Genomic DNA, 26,745 nt, shown 5'->3' with positions numbered 1-26,745 from the left:
TCGTTATACTATATAACGTTATACGATATTTAGTAAAAGTATATAACGTTATATGTTATATCGTAATAGTATATAACGTTATACGTTATATCGTAATAGTATATAACGTTATACGTTATATCGATAAAGTATATAACGTTACACGTTATATCGTTTTAGTATATAACGTTATACGTTATATCGTTATAGTATATAACGTTATACGTTACATCGTTATAGTATATAACGTTATACGTTATATCGAAATAGTATATAACATTATACGTTATATCGTAATAGTATATAACGTTATACGTTATATCGTTATAGTATATAACGTTATACGCTATATCGTTATACTATATAACGTTATACGATATATAGTAATAGTATATAACGTTATACGTTATATCGATATAGTATATATCGTAAAACGTTACATCGTTATAGTATATAACGTTATACGTTATATCGAAATAGTATATAACATTATACGTTATATCGTAATAGTATATAACGTTATACGTTATATAGTTATAGTATATAACGTTATACGTTCTATCGTTATAGTATATAACGTTATACGTTATATCGTTATAGTATATAACGTTATACGTTATATCGATATAGTATATAACGTTTTACGTTATATCGATATAGTATATAACGCTATACGTTATATCGTAATACTACATAACGTTATACGCCATATCGTTATACTATATAACGTTATACGATATATAGTAATAGTATATAACGTTATACGATATATAGTAATAGTATATAACGTTATACGTTATATCGTAATAGTATATAACGTTATACGTTATATCGATATAGTATATAACGTTATACGTTACATCGTTATAGTATATAACGTTATACGTTACATCGTTATAGTATATAACGTTATACGTTATATCGTTATAGTATATAACGTTATACGTGATATCGTTATAGTATATAACGTTATACGTTATATCGTAATACTACATAACGTTTTACGTTATATCGTAATAGTATATAACGTTATACGATATATCGTAATACTACATAACGTTATACGTTACATCGTTTTACTATATAACGTTATACGATATATAGTAATAGTATATAACGTTATACGTTATATCGTAATAGTATATAACGTTAAACGTTACATCGTTATAGTATATAACGTTATACGCTATATCGTTATACTATATAACGTTATACGATATATAGTAATAGTATATAACGTTATACGTTATATCGATATAGTACATAACGCTATACGTTATATCGATATAGTATATAACGCTATACGTTATATCGTAATACTACATAACGTTATACGCTATATCGTTATACTATATAACGTTATACGATATATAGTAATAGTATATAACGTTATACGTTATATCGTAATAGTATATAACGTTAAACGATACATCGTTATAGTATATAACGTTATACGTTATATCGTAATAGTATATAACGTTAAACGATACATCGTTATAGTATATAGCGTTATACGTTATATCGTAGTAGTATATAACGTTATACGTCATATCGATATAGTATATAACGCTATACGTTATATCGTAACACTACATAAAGTTATACGCTATATCGTAATAGTATATAACGTTAAACGATACATCGTTATAGTATATAACGTTATACGTTATATCGTAATAGAATATAACGTTATACGTTATATCGATATAGTATATAACGTTATACGTTATATCGATATAGTATATAACGCTATACTTTATATCGTAATACTACATAACGTTATACGCTATATCGTTATACTATATAACGTTACACGATATATAGTAATAGTATATAACGCTATACGTTATATCGATATAGTATATAACGCTATACGTTATATCGTAATACTACATAACGTTATACGCTATATCGTTATACTATATAACGTTATACGATATATAGTAATAGTATATAACGTTATACGTTATATCGTAATAGTATATAACGTTATACGTTACATCGTTATAGTATATAACGTTATACGTTATATCGATATAGTATATAACGTTATACGTTATATCGATATAGTATATAACGCTATACGTTATATCGATATAGTATATAACGCTATACGTTATATACTATATCGATATAACGTTATACGCTATATCGTTATACTATATAACGTTATACGATATATAGTAATAGTAAATGGCGTTATACGTTATATTGTTATAGTATATAACTTTATACGTTACATCGTTATAGTATATAACGTTATACGTTATATCGATATAGTATATAACGCTATACTTTATATCGTAATACTACATAACGTTATACGCTATATCGTTATACTATATAACATTACACGATATATAGTAATAGTATATAACGTTATACGCTATATCGTTATTGTATATAACGTTATACGATATATAGTAATAGTATATAACGTTATACGTTATATGGTAATAGTATATAACGTTATACGTTATATCGTTATAGTATATAACGTTATACGTTATATCGTTATAGTATATAACGTTATACGTTATATCGTTATAGTATATAACGTTATACGTTATATCGATATAGTATATAACGTTATACGTTATATCGTAATACTACATAACGTTATACGTTATATCGTAATAGTATATAACGTTATACGTTACATCGTTATAGTATATAACGTTATACGTTATATCGATATAGTATATAACACTATACGTTATATCGTAACACTACATAACGTTATACGCTATATCGTTATACTATATAACGTTGTACGATATATCGTAATACTACATAATGTTATACGTTATGTCGTCATAGTATATAACGTTATACGTTATATCGTAATAGTATATAACGTTATACGTTACATCGTTATAGTATATAACGTTATACGTTATATAGATATAGTGTATAACGTTATACGTTATATCGTAATACTACATAACGTTATACGTTATATCGTAATAGTATATAACGTTATACGTTATATCGTAATAGTATATAACGTTATACGTTATATCGATATAGTATATAACGTTATACGTTATATCGTAATACTACATAACGTTATACGTTATATCGATATAGTATATGACGTTATACGTTACATCGTTATAGTATATAACGTTATACGTTATATCGATATAGTATATAACGTTCTACGTTATATCGTTATAGTATATAACGTTATACGTTATATCGTTATAATATATAACGTTATACGTTATATCGATATAGTATATGACGTTATACGTTACATCGTTATAGTATATAACGTTATACGTTATATCGTAGTAGTATATAACGTTATACGTTATATCGTAGTAGTATATAACGTTATACGTTATATCGATATAGTATATAACGCCATACGTTATATCGTAACACTACATAACGTTATACGCTATATCGTAATAGTATATAACGTTAAACGATACATCGTTATACTATATAACGTTATACGTTATATCGATATAGTATATAACGCTATACGTTATATCGTAACACTACATAACGTTATACGCTATATCGTTATAATATATAACGTTATACGTTATATCGATATAGTATATGACGTTATACGTTATATCGTAATACTACATAACGTTATACGTTATATCGTAATACTACATAACGTTATACGTTATATCGTAATAGTATATAACGTTATACGTTATATCGTAATAGTATATAACGTTAAACGTTACATCGTTATAGTATATAACGTTATACGTTATATCGTAGTAGTATATAACGTTATACGTTATATCGATATAGTATATAACGTTATACGTTATATCGTAATACTACATAACGTTATACGTTATATCGTAATACTACATGACGTTATACGTTATATCGATATAGTATATGACGTTATACGTTACATCGTTATAGTATATAACGTTATACGTTATATCGTAATACTACATAACGTTATACGTTATATCGTAATACTACATAACGTTATACGTTATATCGTTAGAATATATAACGTTATACGTTATATCGATATAGTATATGACGTTATACGTTATATCGTAATACTACATAACGTTATACGTTATATCGTAATACTAAATAACGTTATACGTTATATCGTAATAGCATATAACGTTATACGATATATCGTAATACTACATAACGTTATACGTTATATCGTAATAGTATATAACGTTATTCGTTATATCGTAATAGTAAATGGCGTTATACGTTATATCGTTATAGTATATAACGTTATACGTTACATCGTTATAGTATATAACGTTATACGTTATATCGAAATAGTATATAACATTATACGTTATATCGTAATAGTATATAACATTATACGTTATATCGTAATAGTATATAACGTTATACGTTATATCGTAATAGTATATAACGCTATACGTTATATCGTAACACTACATAACGTTATACGCTATATCGTTATACTATATAACGTTATACGATATTTAGTAAAAGTATATAACGTTATATGTTATATCGTAATAGTATATAACGTTATACGTTATATCGTAATAGTATATAACGTTATACGTTATATCGATAAAGTATATAACGTTACACGTTATATCGTTTTAGTATATAACGTTATACGTTATATCGTTATAGTATATAACGTTATACGTTACATCGTTATAGTATATAACGTTATACGTTATATCGAAATAGTATATAACATTATACGTTATATCGTAATAGTATATAACGTTATACGTTATATCGTTATAGTATATAACGTTATACGCTATATCGTTATACTATATAACGTTATACGATATATAGTAATAGTATATAACGTTATACGTTATATCGATATAGTATATATCGTAAAACGTTACATCGTTATAGTATATAACGTTATACGTTATATCGAAATAGTATATAACATTATACGTTATATCGTAATAGTATATAACGTTATACGTTATATAGTTATAGTATATAACGTTATACGTTCTATCGTTATAGTATATAACGTTATACGTTATATCGTTATAGTATATAACGTTATACGTTATATCGATATAGTATATAACGTTTTACGTTATATCGATATAGTATATAACGCTATACGTTATATCGTAATACTACATAACGTTATACGCCATATCGTTATACTATATAACGTTATACGATATATAGTAATAGTATATAACGTTATACGATATATAGTAATAGTATATAACGTTATACGTTATATCGTAATAGTATATAACGTTATACGTTATATCGATATAGTATATAACGTTATACGTTACATCGTTATAGTATATAACGTTATACGTTACATCGTTATAGTATATAACGTTATACGTTATATCGTTATAGTATATAACGTTATACGTGATATCGTTATAGTATATAACGTTATACGTTATATCGTAATACTACATAACGTTTTACGTTATATCGTAATAGTATATAACGTTATACGATATATCGTAATACTACATAACGTTATACGTTACATCGTTTTACTATATAACGTTATACGATATATAGTAATAGTATATAACGTTATACGTTATATCGTAATAGTATATAACGTTAAACGTTACATCGTTATAGTATATAACGTTATACGCTATATCGTTATACTATATAACGTTATACGATATATAGTAATAGTATATAACGTTATACGTTATATCGATATAGTACATAACGCTATACGTTATATCGATATAGTATATAACGCTATACGTTATATCGTAATACTACATAACGTTATACGCTGTATCGTTATACTATATAACGTTATACGATATATAGTAATAGTATATAACGTTATACGTTATATCGTAATAGTATATAACGTTAAACGATACATCGTTATAGTATATAACGTTATACGTTATATCGTAATAGTATATAACGTTAAACGATACATCGTTATATTATATAGCGTTATACGTTATATCGTAGTAGTATATAACGTTATACGTCATATCGATATAGTATATAACGCTATACGTTATATCGTAACACTACATAAAGTTATACGCTATATCGTAATAGTATATAACGTTAAACGATACATCGTTATAGTATATAACGTTATACGTTATATCGTAATAGAATATAACGCCATACGTTATATCGTAACACTACATAACGTTATACGCTATATCGTAATAGTATATAACGTTAAACGATACATCGTTATACTATATAACGTTATACGTTATATCGATATAGTATATAACGCTATACGTTATATCGTAACACTACATAACGTTATACGCTATATCGTTATAATATATAACGTTATACGTTATATCGATATAGTATATGACGATATACGTTATATCGTAATACTACATAACGTTATACGTTATATCGTAATACTACATAACGTTATACGTTATATCGTAATAGTATATAACGTTATACGTTATATCGTAATAGTATATAACGTTAAACGTTACATCGTTATAGTATATAACGTTATACGTTATATCGTAGTAGTATATAACGTTATACGTTATATCGATATAGTATATAACGTTATACGTTATATCGTAATACTACATAACGTTATACGTTATATCGTAATACTACATGACGTTATACGTTATATCGATATAGTATATGACGTTATACGTTACATCGTTATAGTATATAACGTTATACGTTATATCGTAATACTACATAACGTTATACGTTATATCGTAATACTACATAACGTTATACGTTATATCGTTAGAATATATAACGTTATACGTTATATCGATATAGTATATGACGTTATACGTTATATCGTAATACTACATAACGTTATACGTTATATCGTAATACTAAATAACGTTATACGTTATATCGTAATAGCATATAACGTTATACGATATATCGTAATACTACATAACGTTATACGTTATATCGTAATAGTATATAACGTTATACGTTATATCGTAATAGTATATAACGTTAAACGTTACATCGTTATAGTATATAACGTTATACGTTATATCGTAGTAGTATATAACGTTATACGTTATATCGTAGTAGTATATAACGTTATACGTTATATCGATATAGTATATAACGCCATACGTTATATCGTAACACTACATAACGTTATACGCTATATCGTAATAGTATATAACGTTAAACGATACATCGTTATAGTATATAACGTTATACGTTATATCGATATAGTATATAACGCTATACGTTATATCGATATAGTATATAACGCTATACGTTATATCGTAACACTACATAACGTTATACGCTATATCGTTATACTATATAACGTTATACGATATATAGTAATAGTATATAACGTTATACGTTATATCGATATAGTATATAACGTTATACGTTACATCGTTATAGTATATAACGTTATACGTTATATCGATATAGCATATAACGCTATACGTTATATCGTAATACTACATAACGTTATACGCTATATCGTTATACTATATAACGTTATACGCTATATAGTAATAGTATATAACGTTATACGTTACATCGATATAGTACATAACGCTATTCGTTATATCGTCACTGTATATAACGCTATACGTTATGTCGATATAGTATATAACGCTATACGTTATATCGTAATAGTACATAACGTTATACGCTATATCGTTATACTATATAACGTTATACGATATATAGTAATAGTATATAACTTTATACGTTATATCGATATAGTATATAACGTTATACGTTACATCGTTATAGTATATAACGTTTTACTTTATATCGATATAGTATATAACGCTATACGTTATATCGTAATACTACATAACGTTATACGCCATATCGTTATGCTATATAACGTTATACGATATATAGTAATAGTATATAACGTTATACGTTATATCGATATAGTACATAACGCTATACGTTATATCGTCACTGTATATAACGTTATACGTTATGTCGATATAGTATATAACGTTATACGTTAAATCGATATAGTATATAACGCTATACGTTATATCGTAATACTACATAACGTTATACGCTATATCGTTATACTATATAACGTTATACGATATATAGTAATAGTATATAACGTTATACGTTATATCGATATAGTACATAACGCTATTCGTTATATCGTCATTGTATATAACGTTATACGTTATGTCGATATAGTATATAACGCTATACGTTATATCGTAATACTACATAACGTTATACGCTATATCGTTATACTATATAACGTTATACGATATATAGTAATAGTATATAACGTTATACGTTATATCGTAATAGTATATAACGTAAAACGTTACATCGTTATAGTATATAACGTTATACGTTATATTGAAATAGTATATAACATTATACGTTATATCGTAATAGTATATAACTTTATACGATATATAGTAATAGTAAATGGCGTTATACGTTATATCGTTATAGTATATAACGTTATACGTTACATCGCTACAGTATATAACGTTATACGTGATATCGTTATAGTATATATCGTTATACGTGATATCGTAATAGTATATAACGTTATACGATATATCGTAATACTACATAACGTTATACGTTATATCGTCATAGTATATAACGTTATACGTTATATCGTAATAGTATATAACGTTATACGATATATAGTAATAGTAAATGGCGTTATACGTTATATCGTAATAGTATATAACGTTATACGTGATATCGTTATTGTATATAACGTTATACGTGATATCGTAATAGTATATAACGTTATACGATATATCGTAATACTACATAACGTTATACGTTATATCGTCATAGTATATAACGTTATACGTTATATCGTAATAGTATATTACGTTATACGATATATAGTAATAGTAAATGGCGTTATACGTTATATCGTTATAGTATATAACGTTATACGTTATATCGATATAGTACATAACGCTATACGTTATATCGTCATTGTATATAACGTTATACGTTATGTCGATATAGTATATAACGCTATACGTTACATCGTTATAGTATATAACGTTTTACGTTATATCGATATAGTATATAACGCTATACGTTATATCGTAATACTACATAACGTTATACGCCATATCGTTATACTATATAACGTTATACGATATATAGTAATAGTATATAACGTTATACGTTATATCGATATAGTACATAACGCTATACGTTATATCGTCACTGTATATAACGTTATACGTTATGTCGATATAGTATATAACGCTATACGTTATATCGTAATACTACATAACGCTATACGTTATATCGTAACACTACATAACGTTATACGCCATATCGTAATAGTATATAACGTTAAACGATACATCGTTATAGTATATAACGCTATACGTTATATCGTCATTGTATATAACGTTATACGTTATGTCGATATAGTATATAACGCTATACGTTATATCGATATAGTATATAACGTTATACGTTATATCGATATAGCATATAACGCTATACGTTATATCGTAATACTACATAACGTTATACGCTATATCCTTATACTATATAACGTTATACGATATATAGTAATAGTATATAACGTTATACGTTATATCGATATAGTATATAACGTTATACGTTAGATCGTAATAGTATATAACGTTATACGTTATATCGATATAGTATATAACGTTATACGTTATATCGTAATACTACATAACGTTATACGTTATATCGTAGTAGTATATAACGTTATACGTTATATCGATATAGTATATAACGCCATACGTTATATCGTAACACTACATAACGTTATACGCTATATCGTAATAGTATATAACGTTAAACGATACATCGTTATAGTATATAACGTTATACGTTATATCGATATAGTATATAACGCTATACGTTATATCGATATAGTATATAACGCTATACGTTATATCGTAACACTACATAACGTTATACGCTATATCGTTATACTATATAACGTTATACGATATATAGTAATAGTATATAACGTTATACGTTATATCGATATAGTATATAACGTTATACGTTACATCGTCACTGTATATAACGCTATACGTTATGTCGATATAGTATATAACGCTATACGTTATATCGTAATAGTACATAACGTTATACGCTATATCGTTATACTATATAACGTTATACGATATATAGTAATAGTATATAACGTTATACGTTATATCGATATAGTACATAACGCTATTCGTTATATCGTCACTGTATATAACGCTATACGTTATGTCGATATAGTATATAACGCTATACGTTATATCGTAATAGTACATAACGTTATACGCTATATCGTTATACTATATAACGTTATACGATATATAGTAATAGTATATAACTTTATACGTTATATCGATATAGTATATAACGTTATACGTTACATCGTTATAGTATATAACGTTTTACTTTATATCGATATAGTATATAACGCTATACGTTATATCGTAATACTACATAACGTTATACGCCATATCGTTATACTATATAACGTTATACGATATATAGTAATAGTATATAACGTTATACGTTATATCGATATAGTACATAACGCTATACGTTATATCGATATAGTACACAACGCTATTCGTTATATCGTCATTGTATATAACGTTATACGTTATGTCGATATAGTATATAACGCTATACGTTATATCGTAATACTACATAACGTTATACGCTATATCGTTATACTATATAACGTTATACGATATATAGTAATAGTATATAACGTTATACGTTATATCGTAATAGTATATAACGTAAAACGTTACATCGTTATAGTATATAACGTTATACGTTATATTGAAATAGTATATAACATTATACGTTATATCGTAATAGTATATAACGTTATACGTTATATCATTATAGTATATAACGTTATACGTTATATCGTCACTGTATATAACGTTATACGTTATGTTGATATAGTATATAACGCTATACGTTATATCGTAATACTACATAACGTTATACGCTATATCGTAATACTACATAACGTTATACGCTATATCGTAATACTACATAACGTTATACGCTATATCGTTATACTATATAACGTTATACGATATATAGTGATAGTATATAACGTTACACGTTATATCGATATAGTACATAACGCTATACGTTATATCGATGTAGTATATAACGCTATACGTTATATCGTCATAGTATATAACGTTATACGATATATAGTAATAGTATATAACGTTATACGTTATATCGATATAGTACATAACGCTATACGTTATATCGTCACTGTATATAACGTTATACGTTATGTTGATATAGTATATAACGCTATACGTTATATCGTAATACTACATAACGTTATACGCTATATCGTAATACTACATAACGTTATACGCTATATCGTTATACTATATAACGTTATACGATATATCGTAATAGTATATAATGTTATACGATATATAGTAATAGTATATGGCGTTATACGTTATATCGTTATAGTATATAACGTTATACGTTCCATCGTTATAGAATATAACGTTATACGTTATATCGTAATAGTAAATAACGTTATACGTTATATCGATATAGTATATAACGTTATACCGATATAGTATATAACGTTATACGTTATATCGATATAGTATATAACGATATACGTTATATCGTAATACTACATAACGTTATACGCTATCGTTATACTATATAACGTTATACGATATATAGTAATAGTATATAACGTTATACGTTATATCGTAATAGTATATAACGTTATGCGATATATATAGTAATAGTATATGACGTTATACGTTATATCGTTATAGTATATAACGTTACACGTTATATCGTTATAGTATATAACGTTACACGTTAGATCGTTATAGTATATAACGTTATACGTTACATCGTTATAGTATATAACGCTATACGTTATATCGTTATAGTATATAACGTTATACGTGATATCGTTATAGTATATAACGTTATACGTGATATCGTTATAGTATATAACGTTATACGTTATATCGATATAGTATATAACGTTATACGTTACATCGTTATAGTATATAACGTTATACGTTACATCGTTATAGTATATAACGCTATACGTTATATCGTTATAGTATATAACGTTATACGTGATATCGTTATAGTATATAACGTTATACGTTATATCGATATAGTATATAACGTTATACGTTACATCGTTATAGTATATAACGTTATACGTTACATCGTTATAGTATATAACGTTATACGTTACATCGTTATAGTATATAACGTTATACGTTATATCGTTATAGTATATAACGTTATACGTTATATCGTTATAGTATATAACGTTATACGTGATATCGTTATAGTATATAACGTTATACGTGATATCGTAATAGTATATAACGTTATACGATATATCGTAATACTGCATAACGTTATACGATATATAGTAATAGTATATAACGTTATACGTTATATCGATATAGTACATAACGCTATACGTTATATCGTCACTGTATATAACGTTATACGTTATGTCGATATAGTATATAACGCTATACGTTATATCGTAATACTACATAACGCTATACGTTATATCGTAACACTACATAACGTTATACGCTATATCGTAATAGTATATAACGTTAAACGATACATCGTTATAGTATATAACGCTATACGTTATATCGTCATTGTATATAACGTTATACGTTATGTCGATATAGTATATAACGCTATACGTTATATCGATATAGTATATAACGTTATACGTTATATCGATATAGCATATAACGCTATACGTTATATCGTAATACTACATAACGTTATACGCTATATCCTTATACTATATAACGTTATACGATATATAGTAATAGTATATAACGTTATACGTTATATCGATATAGTATATAACGTTATACGTTATATCGTAATAGCATATAACGTTATACGTTATATCGATATAGTATATAACGTTATACGTTATATCGTAATACTACATAACGTTATACGTTATATCGATATAGTATATGACGTTATACGTTACATCGTTATAGTATATAACGTTATACGTTATATCGATATAGTATATAACGTTCTACGTTATATCGTTATAGTATATAACGTTATACGTTATATCGTTATAATATATAACGTTATACGTTATATCGATATAGTATATGACGTTATACGTTACATCGTTATAGTATATAACGTTATACGTTATATCGTTATAATATATAACGTTATACGTTATATCGATATAGTATATGACGTTATACGTTATATCGTAATACTACATAACGTTATACGTTATATCGTAATACTACATAACGTTATACGTTATATCGTTATAATATATAACGTTATACGTTATATCGATATAGTATATGACGTTATACGTTATATCGTAATACTACATACCGTTATACGTTATATCGTAATAGTATATAACGTTATACGTTATATCGATATAGTATATAACGTTATACGTTATATCGATATTGTATATAACGTTATACGTTACATCGTTATAGTATATAACGTTATACGTTATATAGATATAGTGTATAACGTTATACGTTATATCGATATAGTATATAACGCTATACGTTATATCGTAATACTACATAACGTTATACGCTATATCGTTATACTATATAACGTTATACGATATATAGTAATAGTATATAACGTTATACGTTATATCGATATAGCACCTAACGCTATACGTTATATCGTTATTGTATATAACGTTATACGATATGTCGATATAGTATATAACGCTATACGTTATATCGTAATACTACATAACGTTATACGCTATATCGTTATACTATATAACGTTATACGATATATAGTAATAGTATATAACGTTATACGTTACATCGTTATAGTATATAACGCTATACGTTATATCGTTATAGTATATAACGTTATACGTGATATCGTTATAGTATATAACGTTATACGTTATATCGATATAGTATATAACGTTATACGTTATATCGTAATACTACATAACGTTATACGTTATATCGTAATAGTATATAACGTTATACGATATATCGTAATACTACATAACGTTATACGTTATATCGTCATAGTATATAACGTTATTCGTTATATCGTAATAGTATATAACTTTAGACGATATATAGTAATAGTAAATGGCGTTATACGTTATATCGTTATAGTATATAACGTTATACGTTACATCGCTACAGTATATAACGTTATACGTTATATCGATATAGTATATAACGTTATACGTGATATCGTAATAGTATATAACGTTATACGCTATATCGTTATACTATATAACGTTATACGCTATATAGTAATAGTATATAACGTTATACGTTACATCGATATAGTACATAACGCTATTCGTTATATCGTCACTGTATATAACGCTATACGTTATGTCGATATAGTATATAACGCTATACGTTATATCGTAATAGTACATAACGTTATACGCTATATCGTTATACTATATAACGTTATACGATATATAGTAATAGTATATAACTTTATACGTTATATCGATATAGTATATAACGTTATACGTTACATTGTTATAGTATATAACGTTTTACTTTATATCGATATAGTATATAACGCTATACGTTATATCGTAATACTACATAACGTTATACGCCATATCGTTATGCTATATAACGTTATACGATATATAGTAATAGTATATAACGTTATACGTTATATCGATATAGTACATAACGCTATACGTTATATCGTCACTGTATATAACGTTATACGTTATGTCGATATAGTATATAACGTTATATGTTAAATCGATATAGTATATAACGCTATACGTTATATCGTAATACTACATAACGTTATACGCTATATCGTTATACTATATAACGTTATACGATATATAGTAATAGTATATAACGTTATACGTTATATCGATATAGTACATAACGCTATTCGTTATATCGTCATTGTATATAACGTTATACGTTATGTCGATATAGTATATAACGCTATACGTTATATCGTAATACTACATAACGTTATACGCTATATCGTTATACTATATAACGTTATACGATATATAGTAATAGTATATAACGTTATACGTTATATCGTAATAGTATATAACGTAAAACGTTACATCGTTATAGTATATAACGTTATACGTTATATTGAAATAGTATATAACATTATACGTTATATCGTAATAGTATATAACTTTATACGATATATAGTAATAGTAAATGGCGTTATACGTTATATCGTTATAGTATATAACGTTATACGTTACATCGCTACAGTATATAACGTTATACGTGATATCGTTATAGTATATAACGTTATACGTGATATCGTAATAGTATCTAACGTTATACGATATATCGTAATACTACATAACGTTATACGTTATATCGTCATAGTATATAACGTTATACGTTATATCGTAATAGTATATAACGTTATACGATATATAGTAATAGTAAATGGCGTTATACGTTATATCGTAATAGTATATAACGTTATACGTGATATCGTTATTGTATATAACGTTATACGTGATATCGTAATAGTATATAACGTTATACGATATATCGTAATACTACATAACGTTATACGTTATATCGTCATAGTATATAACGTTATACGTTATATCGTAATAGTATATTACGTTATACGATATATAGTAATAGTAAATGGCGTTATACGTTATATCGTTATAGTATATAACGTTATACGTTATATCGATATAGTACATAACGCTATACGTTATATCGTCATTGTATATAACGTTATACGTTATGTCGATATAGTATATAACGCTATACGTTACATCGTTATAGTATATAACGTTTTACGTTATATCGATATAGTATATAACGCTATACGTTATATCGTAATACTACATAACGTTATACGCCATATCGTTATACTATATAACGTTATACGATATAAAGTAATAGTATATAACGTTATACGTTATATCGATATAGTACATAACGCTATACGTTATATCGTCACTGTATATAACGTTATACGTTATGTCGATATAGTATATAACGCTATACGTTATATCGTAATACTACATAACGCTATACGTTATATCGTAACACTACATAACGTTATACGCCATATCGTAATAGTATATAACGTTAAACGATACATCGTTATAGTATATAACGCTATACGTTATATCGTCATTGTATATAACGTTATACGTTATGTCGATATAGTATATAACGCTATACGTTATATCGATATAGTATATAACGTTATACGTTATATCGATATAGCATATAACGCTATACGTTATATCGTAATACTACATAACGTTATACGCTATATCCTTATACTATATAACGTTATACGATATATAGTAATAGTATATAACGTTATACGTTATATCGATATAGTATATAACGTTATACGTTATATCGTAATAGTATATAACGTTATACGTTATATCGATATAGTATATAACGTTATACGTTATATCGTAATACTACATAACGTTATACGTTATATCGTAGTAGTATATAACGTTATACGTTATATCGATATAGTATATAACGCCATACGTTATATCGTAACACTACATAACGTTATACGCTATATCGTAATAGTATATAACGTTAAACGATACATCGTTATAGTATATAACGTTATACGTTATATCGATATAGTATATAACGCTATACGTTATATCGATATAGTATATAACGCTATACGTTATATCGTAACACTACATAACGTTATACGCTATATCGTTATACTATATAACGTTATACGATATATAGTAATAGTATATAACGTTATACGTTATATCGATATAGTATATAACGTTATACGTTACATCGTTATAGTATATAACGTTATACGTTATATCGATATAGTATATAACGTTATACGTTATATCGATATAGCATATAACGCTATACGTTATATCGTAATACTACATAACGTTATACGCTATATCGTTATACTATATAACGTTATACGCTATATAGTAATAGTATATAACGTTATACGTTACATCGATATAGTACATAACGCTATTCGTTATATCGTCACTGTATATAACGCTATACGTTATGTCGATATAGTATATAACGCTATACGTTATATCGTAATAGTACATAACGTTATACGCTATATCGTTATACTATATAACGTTATACGATATATAGTAATAGTATATAACTTTATACGTTATATCGATATAGTACATAACGCTATACGTTATATCGTCACTGTATATAACGTTATACGTTATGTCGATATAGTATATAACGTTATACGTTAAATCGATATAGTATATAACGCTATACGTTATATCGTAATAGTACATAACGTTATACGCTATATCGTTAGACTATATAACGTTATACGATATATAGTAATAGTATATAACGTTATACGTTATATCGATATAGTACACAACGCTATTCGTTATATCGTCATTGTATATAACGTTATACGTTATGTCGATATAGTATATAACGCTATACGTTATATCGTAATACTACATAACGTTATACGCTATATCGTTATACTATATAACGTTATACGATATATAGTAATAGTATATAACGTTATACGTTATATCGTAATAGTATATAACGTAAAACGTTATATCGTTATAGTATATAACGTTATACGTTATATTGAAATAGTATATAACATTATACGTTATATCGTAATAGTATATAACGTTATACGTTATATCATTATAGTATATAACGTTATACGTTATATCGTCACTGTATATAACGTTATACGTTATGTTGATATAGTATATAACGCTATACGTTATATCGTAATACTACATAACGTTATACGCTATATCGTAATACTACATAACGTTATACGCTATATCGTTATACTATATAACGTTATACGATATATAGTGATAGTATATAACGTTACACGTTATATCGATATAGTACATAACGCTATACGTTATATCGATGTAGTATATAACGCTATACGTTATATCGTCATAGTATATAACGTTATGCGATATATAGTAATAGTATATAACGTTATACGTTATATCGATATAGTACATAACGCTATACGTTATATCGTCACTGTATATAACGTTATACGTTATGTTGATATAGTATATAACGCTATACGTTATATCGTAATACTACATAACGTTATACGCTATATCGTAATACTACATAACGTTATACGCTATATCGTTAGACTATATAACGTTATACGATATATCGTAATAGTATATAATGTTATACGATATATAGTAATAGTATATGGCGTTATACGTTACATCGTTATAGTATATAACGTTATACGTTATATCGTAATAGTATATAACGTTATACGTTATATCGATATAGTATATAACGTTATACCGATATAGTATATAACGTTATACGTTATATCGATATAGTATATAACGATATACATTATATCGTAATACTACATAACGTTATACGCTATCGTTATACCATATAACGTTATACGATATATAGTAATAGTATATAACGTTATACGTTATATCGTAATAGTATATAACGTTATGCGATATATATAGTAATAGTATATGACGTTATACGTTATATCGTTATAGTATATAACGTTACACGTTATATCGTTATAGTATATAACGTTACACGTTAGATCGTTATAGTATATAACGTTATACGTTACATCGTTATAGTATATAACGCTATACGTTATATCGTTATAGTATATAACGTTATACGTGATATCGTTATAGTATATAACGTTATACGTGATATCGTTATAGTATATAACGTTATACGTTATATCGATATAGTATATAACGTTATACGTTACATCGTTATAGTATATAACGTTATACGTTACATCGTTATAGTATATAACGCTATACGTTATATCGTTATAGTATATAACGTTATACGTGATATCGTTATAGTATATAACGTTATACGTTATATCGATATAGTATATAACGTTATACGTTACATCGTTATAGTATATAACGTTATACGTTACATCGTTATAGTATATAACGTTATACGTTACATCGTTATAGTATATAACGTTATACGTTATATCGTTATAGTATATAACGTTATACGTGATATCGTTATAGTATATAACGTTATACGTGATATCGTAATAGTATATAACGTTATACGCTATATCGTTATACTATATAACGTTATACGATATATAGTAATAGTATATAACGTTATACGTTATATCGTAATAGTATATAACGTTAAACGTTACATCGTTATAGTATATAACGTTTTACATTATATCGATATAGTATATAGCGCTATACGTTATATCGTAATACTACATAACGTTATACGCCATATCGTTATACTATATAACGTTATACGATATATAGTAATAGTATATAACGTTATACGTTATATCGATATAGTACATAACGCTATACGTTATATCGTCACTGTATATAACGTTATACGTTATGTCGATATAGTATATAATGCTATACGTTATATCGTAATACTACATAACGCTATACGTTATATCGTAACACTACATAACGTTATACGCTATATCGTAATAGTATATAACGTTAAACGATACATCGTTATAGTATATAACGCTATACGTTATATCGTCATTGTATATAACGTTATACGTTATGTCGATATAGTATATAACGCTATACGTTATATCGATATAGTATATAACGTTATACGTTATATCGATATAGCATATAACGCTATACGTTATATCGTAATACTACATAACGTTATACGCTATATCCTTATACTATATAACGTTATACGATATATAGTAATAGTATATAACGTTATACGTTATATCGATATAGTATATAACGTTATACGTTATATCGTAATAGTATATAACGTTATACGTTATATCGATATAGTATATAACGTTATACGTTATATCGTAATACTACATAACGTTATACGTTATATCGATATAGTATATGACGTTATACGTTACATCGTTATAGTATATAACGTTATACGTTATATCGATATAGTATATAACGTTCTACGTTATATCGTTATAGTATATAACGTTATACGTTATATCGTTATAATATATAACGTTATACGTTATATCGATATAGTATATGACGTTATACGTTACATCGTTATAGTATATAACGTTATACGTTATATCGTTATAATATATAACGTTATACGTTATATCGATATAGTATATGACGTTATACGTTATATCGTAATACTACATAACGTTATACGTTATATCGTAATACTACATAACGTTATACGTTATATCGTTATAATATATAACGTTATACGTTATATCGATATAGTATATGACGTTATACGTTATATCGTAATACTACATACCGTTATACGTTATATCGTAATAGTATATAACGTTATACGTTATATCGATATAGTATATAACGTTATACGTTATATCGATATTGTATATAACGTTATACGTTACATCGTTATAGTATATAACGTTATACGTTATATAGATATAGTGTATAACGTTATACGTTATATCGATATAGTATATAACGCTATACGTTATATCGTAATACTACATAACGTTATACGCTATATCGTTATACTATATAACGTTATACGATATATAGTAATAGTATATAACGTTATACGTTATATCGATATAGCACATAACGCTATACGTTATATCGTTATTGTATATAACGTTATACGATATGTCGATATAGTATATAACGCTATACGTTATATCGTAATACTACATAACGTTATACGCTATATCGTTATACTATATAACGTTATACGATATATAGTAATAGTATATATCGTTATACGTTACATCGTTATAGTATATAACGCTATACGTTATATCGTTATAGTATATAACGTTATACGTGATATCGTTATAGTATATAACGTTATACGTTATATCGATATAGTATATAACGTTATACGTTATATCGTAATACTACATAACGTTATACGTTATATCGTAATAGTATATAACGTTATACGATATATCGTAATACTACATAACGTTATACGTTATATCGTCATAGTATATAACGTTATTCGTTATATCGTAATAGTATATAACTTTATACGATATATAGTAATAGTAAATGGCGTTATACGTTATATCGTTATAGTATATAACGTTATACGTTACATCGCTACAGTATATAACGTTATACGTTATATCGATATAGTATATAACGTTATACGTGATATCGTAATAGTATATAACGTTATACGATATATCGTAATACTACATAACGTTATACGTTATATCGTCATAGTATATAACGTTATACGTTATATCGTAATAGTATATAACATTATACGATATATAGTAATAGTAAATGGCGTTATACGTTATATCGTAATAGTATATAACGTTATACGTGATATCGTTATTGTATATAACGTTATACGTGATATCGTAATAGTATATAACGATATACGATATATCGTAATACTACATAACGTTATACGTTATATCGTCATAGTATACAACGTTATACGTTATATCGTAATAGTATATTACGTTATACGATATATAGTAATAGTAAATGGCGTTATACGTTATATCGTTATAGTATATAACGTTATACGTTATATCGATATAGTACATAACGCTATACGTTATATCGTCATTGTATATAACGTTATACGTTATGTCGATATAGTATATAACGCTATACGTTATATCGTAATAGTACATAACGTTATACGCTATATCGTTATACTATATAACGTTATACGATATATAGTAATAGTATATAACGTTATACGTTACATCGTTATAGTATATAACGTTTTACTTTATATCGATATAGTATATAACGCTATACGTTATATCGTAATACTACATAACGTTATACGCCATATCGTTATACTATATAATGTTATACGATATATAGTAATAGTATATAACGTTATACGTTATATCGATATAGTACATAACGCTATACGTTATATCGTCACTGTATATAACGTTATACGTTATGTCGATATAGTATATAACGCTATACGTTATATCGTAATACTACATAACGCTATACGTTATATCGTAACACTACATAACGTTATACGCTATATCGTAATAGTATATAACGTTAAACGATACATCGTTATAGTATAAAACGTTATACGTTATATCGATATAGTATATAACGCTATACGTTATAGCGTAACACTACATAACGTTATACGCTATATCGTTATACTATATAACGTTGTACGATATTTAGTAATAGTATATAACGTTATACGTTATATCGTTATAGTATATAAGGTTATACGTTACATCGTTATAGTATATAACGTTATACGATATATAGTAATAGTAAATGGCGTTATACGTTATATCGTTATAGTATATAAAGTTATACGTTATATCGTAATACTACATAACGTTATACGTTATATCGTAATAGTATATGACGTTATACGTTATATCGTAATACTACATAACGTTATGCGTTATATCGTAATACTACATAACGTTATACGTTATATCGTAATAGCATATAACGTTATACGATATATCGTAATACTACATAACGTTATACGTTATATCGTAATAGTATATAACGTTATACGTTATATCGATATAGCATATAACGTTATACGTTATATCGATATAGTATATAACGTTATACGTTACATCGTTATAGTATATAACGTTATACGCTATATCGTTATACTATATAACGTTATACGATATATAGTAATAGTATATAACGTTATACGTTATATCGATATAGTACATAGCGCTATACGTTATATCGTCATTGTATATAACGTTATACGATATGTCGATATAGTATATAACGCTATACGTTATATCGTAATACTACATAACGTTATACGCTATATCGTTATACTATATAACGTTATACGAAATATAGTAATAGTATATAACGTTATACGTTATATCGTAATAGTATAAAACGTTTTACGCTATATCGCAATTGTATATAACGTTCTACGTTATATCGTTATAGTATATAACGTTATACGTTATATCGTAATACTACATAACGTTATACGCTATATCGTTATACTATATAACGTTATACGATATATAGTAATACTACATAACGTTATACGTTATATCGTAATAGCATATATCGTTATACGATATATCGTAATACTACGTAACGTTATACGTTATATCGTAATAGTATATAACGTTATACGTTATATCGATATAGTATATAACGTTATACGTTATATCGTTATAGTATATAACGTTATACGTTACATCGTTATAGTATATAACGTTATACGTTATATCGATATAGTGTATAACGTTATACGTTATATCGATATAGTATATAACGCTATACGTTATATCGTAATACTACATAACGTTATACGCTATATCGATATAGTATATGACGTTATACGTTATATCGTAATACTACATACCGTTATACGTTATATCGTAATACTACATAACGTTATACGTTATATCGTAATAGCATATAACGTTATACGATATATCGTAGTACTACATAACGTTATACGTTATATCGTAATAGTATATAACGTTATACGTTATATCGATATAGTATATAACGTTATACGTTATATCGATATTGTATATAACGTTATACGTTACATCGTTATAGTATATGACGTTATACGTTATATAGATATAGTGTATAACGTTATACGTTATATCGATATAGTATATAACGCTATACGTTATATCGTAATACTACATAACGTTATACGCTATATCGTTATACTATATAACGTTATACGATATATAGTAATAGTATATAACGTTATACGTTATATCGGTATAGTACATAACGCTATACGTTATATCGTTATTGTATATAACGTTATACGATATGTCGATATAGTATATAACGCTATACGTTATATCGTAATACTACATAACGTTATACGCTATATCGTTATACTATATAACGTTATACGATATATAGTAATATTATATAACGTTATACGTTACATCGTTATAGTATATAACGTTTTACTTTATATCGATATAGTATATAACGCTATACGTTATATCGTAATACTACATAACGTTATACGCCATATCGTTATACTATATAATGTTATACGATATATAGTAATAGTATATAACGTTATACGTTATATCGATATAGTACATAACGCTATACGTTATATCGTCACTGTATATAACGTTATACGTTATGTCGATATAGTATATAACGCTATACGTTATATCGTAATACTACATAACGTTATACGCTATATCGTTATACTATATAACGTTATACGTTATATCGTAATAGTATATTACGTTATACGATATATAGTAATAGTAAATGGCGTTATACGTTATATCGTTATAGTATATAACGTTATACGTTATATCGATATAGTACATAACGCTATACGTTATATCGTCATTGTATATAACGTTATACGTTATGTCGATATAGTATATAACGCTATACGTTATATCGTAATAGTACATAACGTTATACGCTATATCGTTATACTATATAACGTTATACGATATATAGTAATAGTATATAACGTTATACGTTACATCGTTATAGTATATAACGTTTTACTTTATATCGATATAGTATATAACGCTATACGTTATATCGTAATACTACATAACGTTATACGCCATATCGTTATACTATATAATGTTATACGATATATAGTAATAGTATATAACGTTATACGTTATATCGATATAGTACATAACGCTATACGTTATATCGTCACTGTATATAACGTTATACGTTATGTCGATATAGTATATAACGCTATACGTTATATCGTAATACTACATAACGCTATACGTTATATCGTAACACTACATAACGTTATACGCTATATCGTAATAGTATATAACGTTAAACGATACATCGTTATAGTATAAAACGTTATACGTTATATCGATATAGTATATAACGCTATACGTTATAGCGTAACACTACATAACGTTATACGCTATATCGTTATACTATATAACGTTGTACGATATTTAGTAATAGTATATAACGTTATACGTTATATCGTTATAGTATATAAGGTTATACGTTACATCGTTATAGTATATAACGTTATACGATATATAGTAATAGTAAATGGCGTTATACGTTATATCGTTATAGTATATAAAGTTATACGTTATATCGTAATACTACATAACGTTATACGTTATATCGTAATAGTATATGACGTTATACGTTATATCGTAATACTACATAACGTTATGCGTTATATCGTAATACTACATAACGTTATACGTTATATCGTAATAGCATATAACGTTATACGATATATCGTAATACTACATAACGTTATACGTTATATCGTAATAGTATATAACGTTATACGTTATATCGATATAGCATATAACGTTATACGTTATATCGATATAGTATATAACGTTATACGTTACATCGTTATAGTATATAACGTTATACGCTATATCGTTATACTATATAACGTTATACGATATATAGTAATAGTATATAACGTTATACGTTATATCGATATAGTACATAGCGCTATACGTTATATCGTCATTGTATATAACGTTATACGATATGTCGATATAGTATATAACGCTATACGTTATATCGTAATACTACATAACGTTATACGCTATATCGTTATACTATATAACGTTATACGAAATATAGTAATAGTATATAACGTTATACGTTATATCGTAATAGTATAAAACGTTTTACGCTATATCGCAATTGTATATAACGTTCTACGTTATATCGTTATAGTATATAACGTTATACGTTATATCGTAATACTACATAACGTTATACGCTATATCGTTATACTATATAACGTTATACGATATATAGTAATACTACATAACGTTATACGTTATATCGTAATAGCATATATCGTTATACGATATATCGTAATACTACGTAACGTTATACGTTATATCGTAATAGTATATAACGTTATACGTTATATCGATATAGTATATAACGTTATACGTTATATCGTTATAGTATATAACGTTATACGTTACATCGTTATAGTATATAACGTTATACGTTATATCGATATAGTGTATAACGTTATACGTTATATCGATATAGTATATAACGCTATACGTTATATCGTAATACTACATAACGTTATACGCTATATCGATATAGTATATGACGTTATACGTTATATCGTAATACTACATACCGTTATACGTTATATCGTAATACTACATAACGTTATACGTTATATCGTAATAGCATATAACGTTATACGATATATCGTAGTACTACATAACGTTATACGTTATATCGTAATAGTATATAACGTTATACGTTATATCGATATAGTATATAACGTTATACGTTATATCGATATTGTATATAACGTTATACGTTACATCGTTATAGTATATGACGTTATACGTTATATAGATATAGTGTATAACGTTATACGTTATATCGATATAGTATATAACGCTATACGTTATATCGTAATACTACATAACGTTATACGCTATATCGTTATACTATATAACGTTATACGATATATAGTAATAGTATATAACGTTATACGTTATATCGGTATAGTACATAACGCTATACGTTATATCGTTATTGTATATAACGTTATACGATATGTCGATATAGTATATAACGCTATACGTTATATCGTAATACTACATAACGTTATACGCTATATCGTTATACTATATAACGTTATACGATATATAGTAATATTATATAACGTTATACGTTACATCGTTATAGTATATAACGTTATACGATATATCGTAATACTACATAACGTTATACGTTATATCGTCATAGTATATAACGTTATACGTTATATCGTAATAGTATATTACGTTATACGATAT

This window comes from Bombus affinis, chromosome 8 (assembly GCF_024516045.1).
Source record: "Bombus affinis isolate iyBomAffi1 chromosome 8, iyBomAffi1.2, whole genome shotgun sequence".
Classification (NCBI taxonomy): Eukaryota; Metazoa; Arthropoda; class Insecta; order Hymenoptera; family Apidae; genus Bombus; species Bombus affinis.
The sequence above is the reverse complement of the archived record's forward strand: the minus strand, read 5'-3'. Positions refer to the sequence as shown.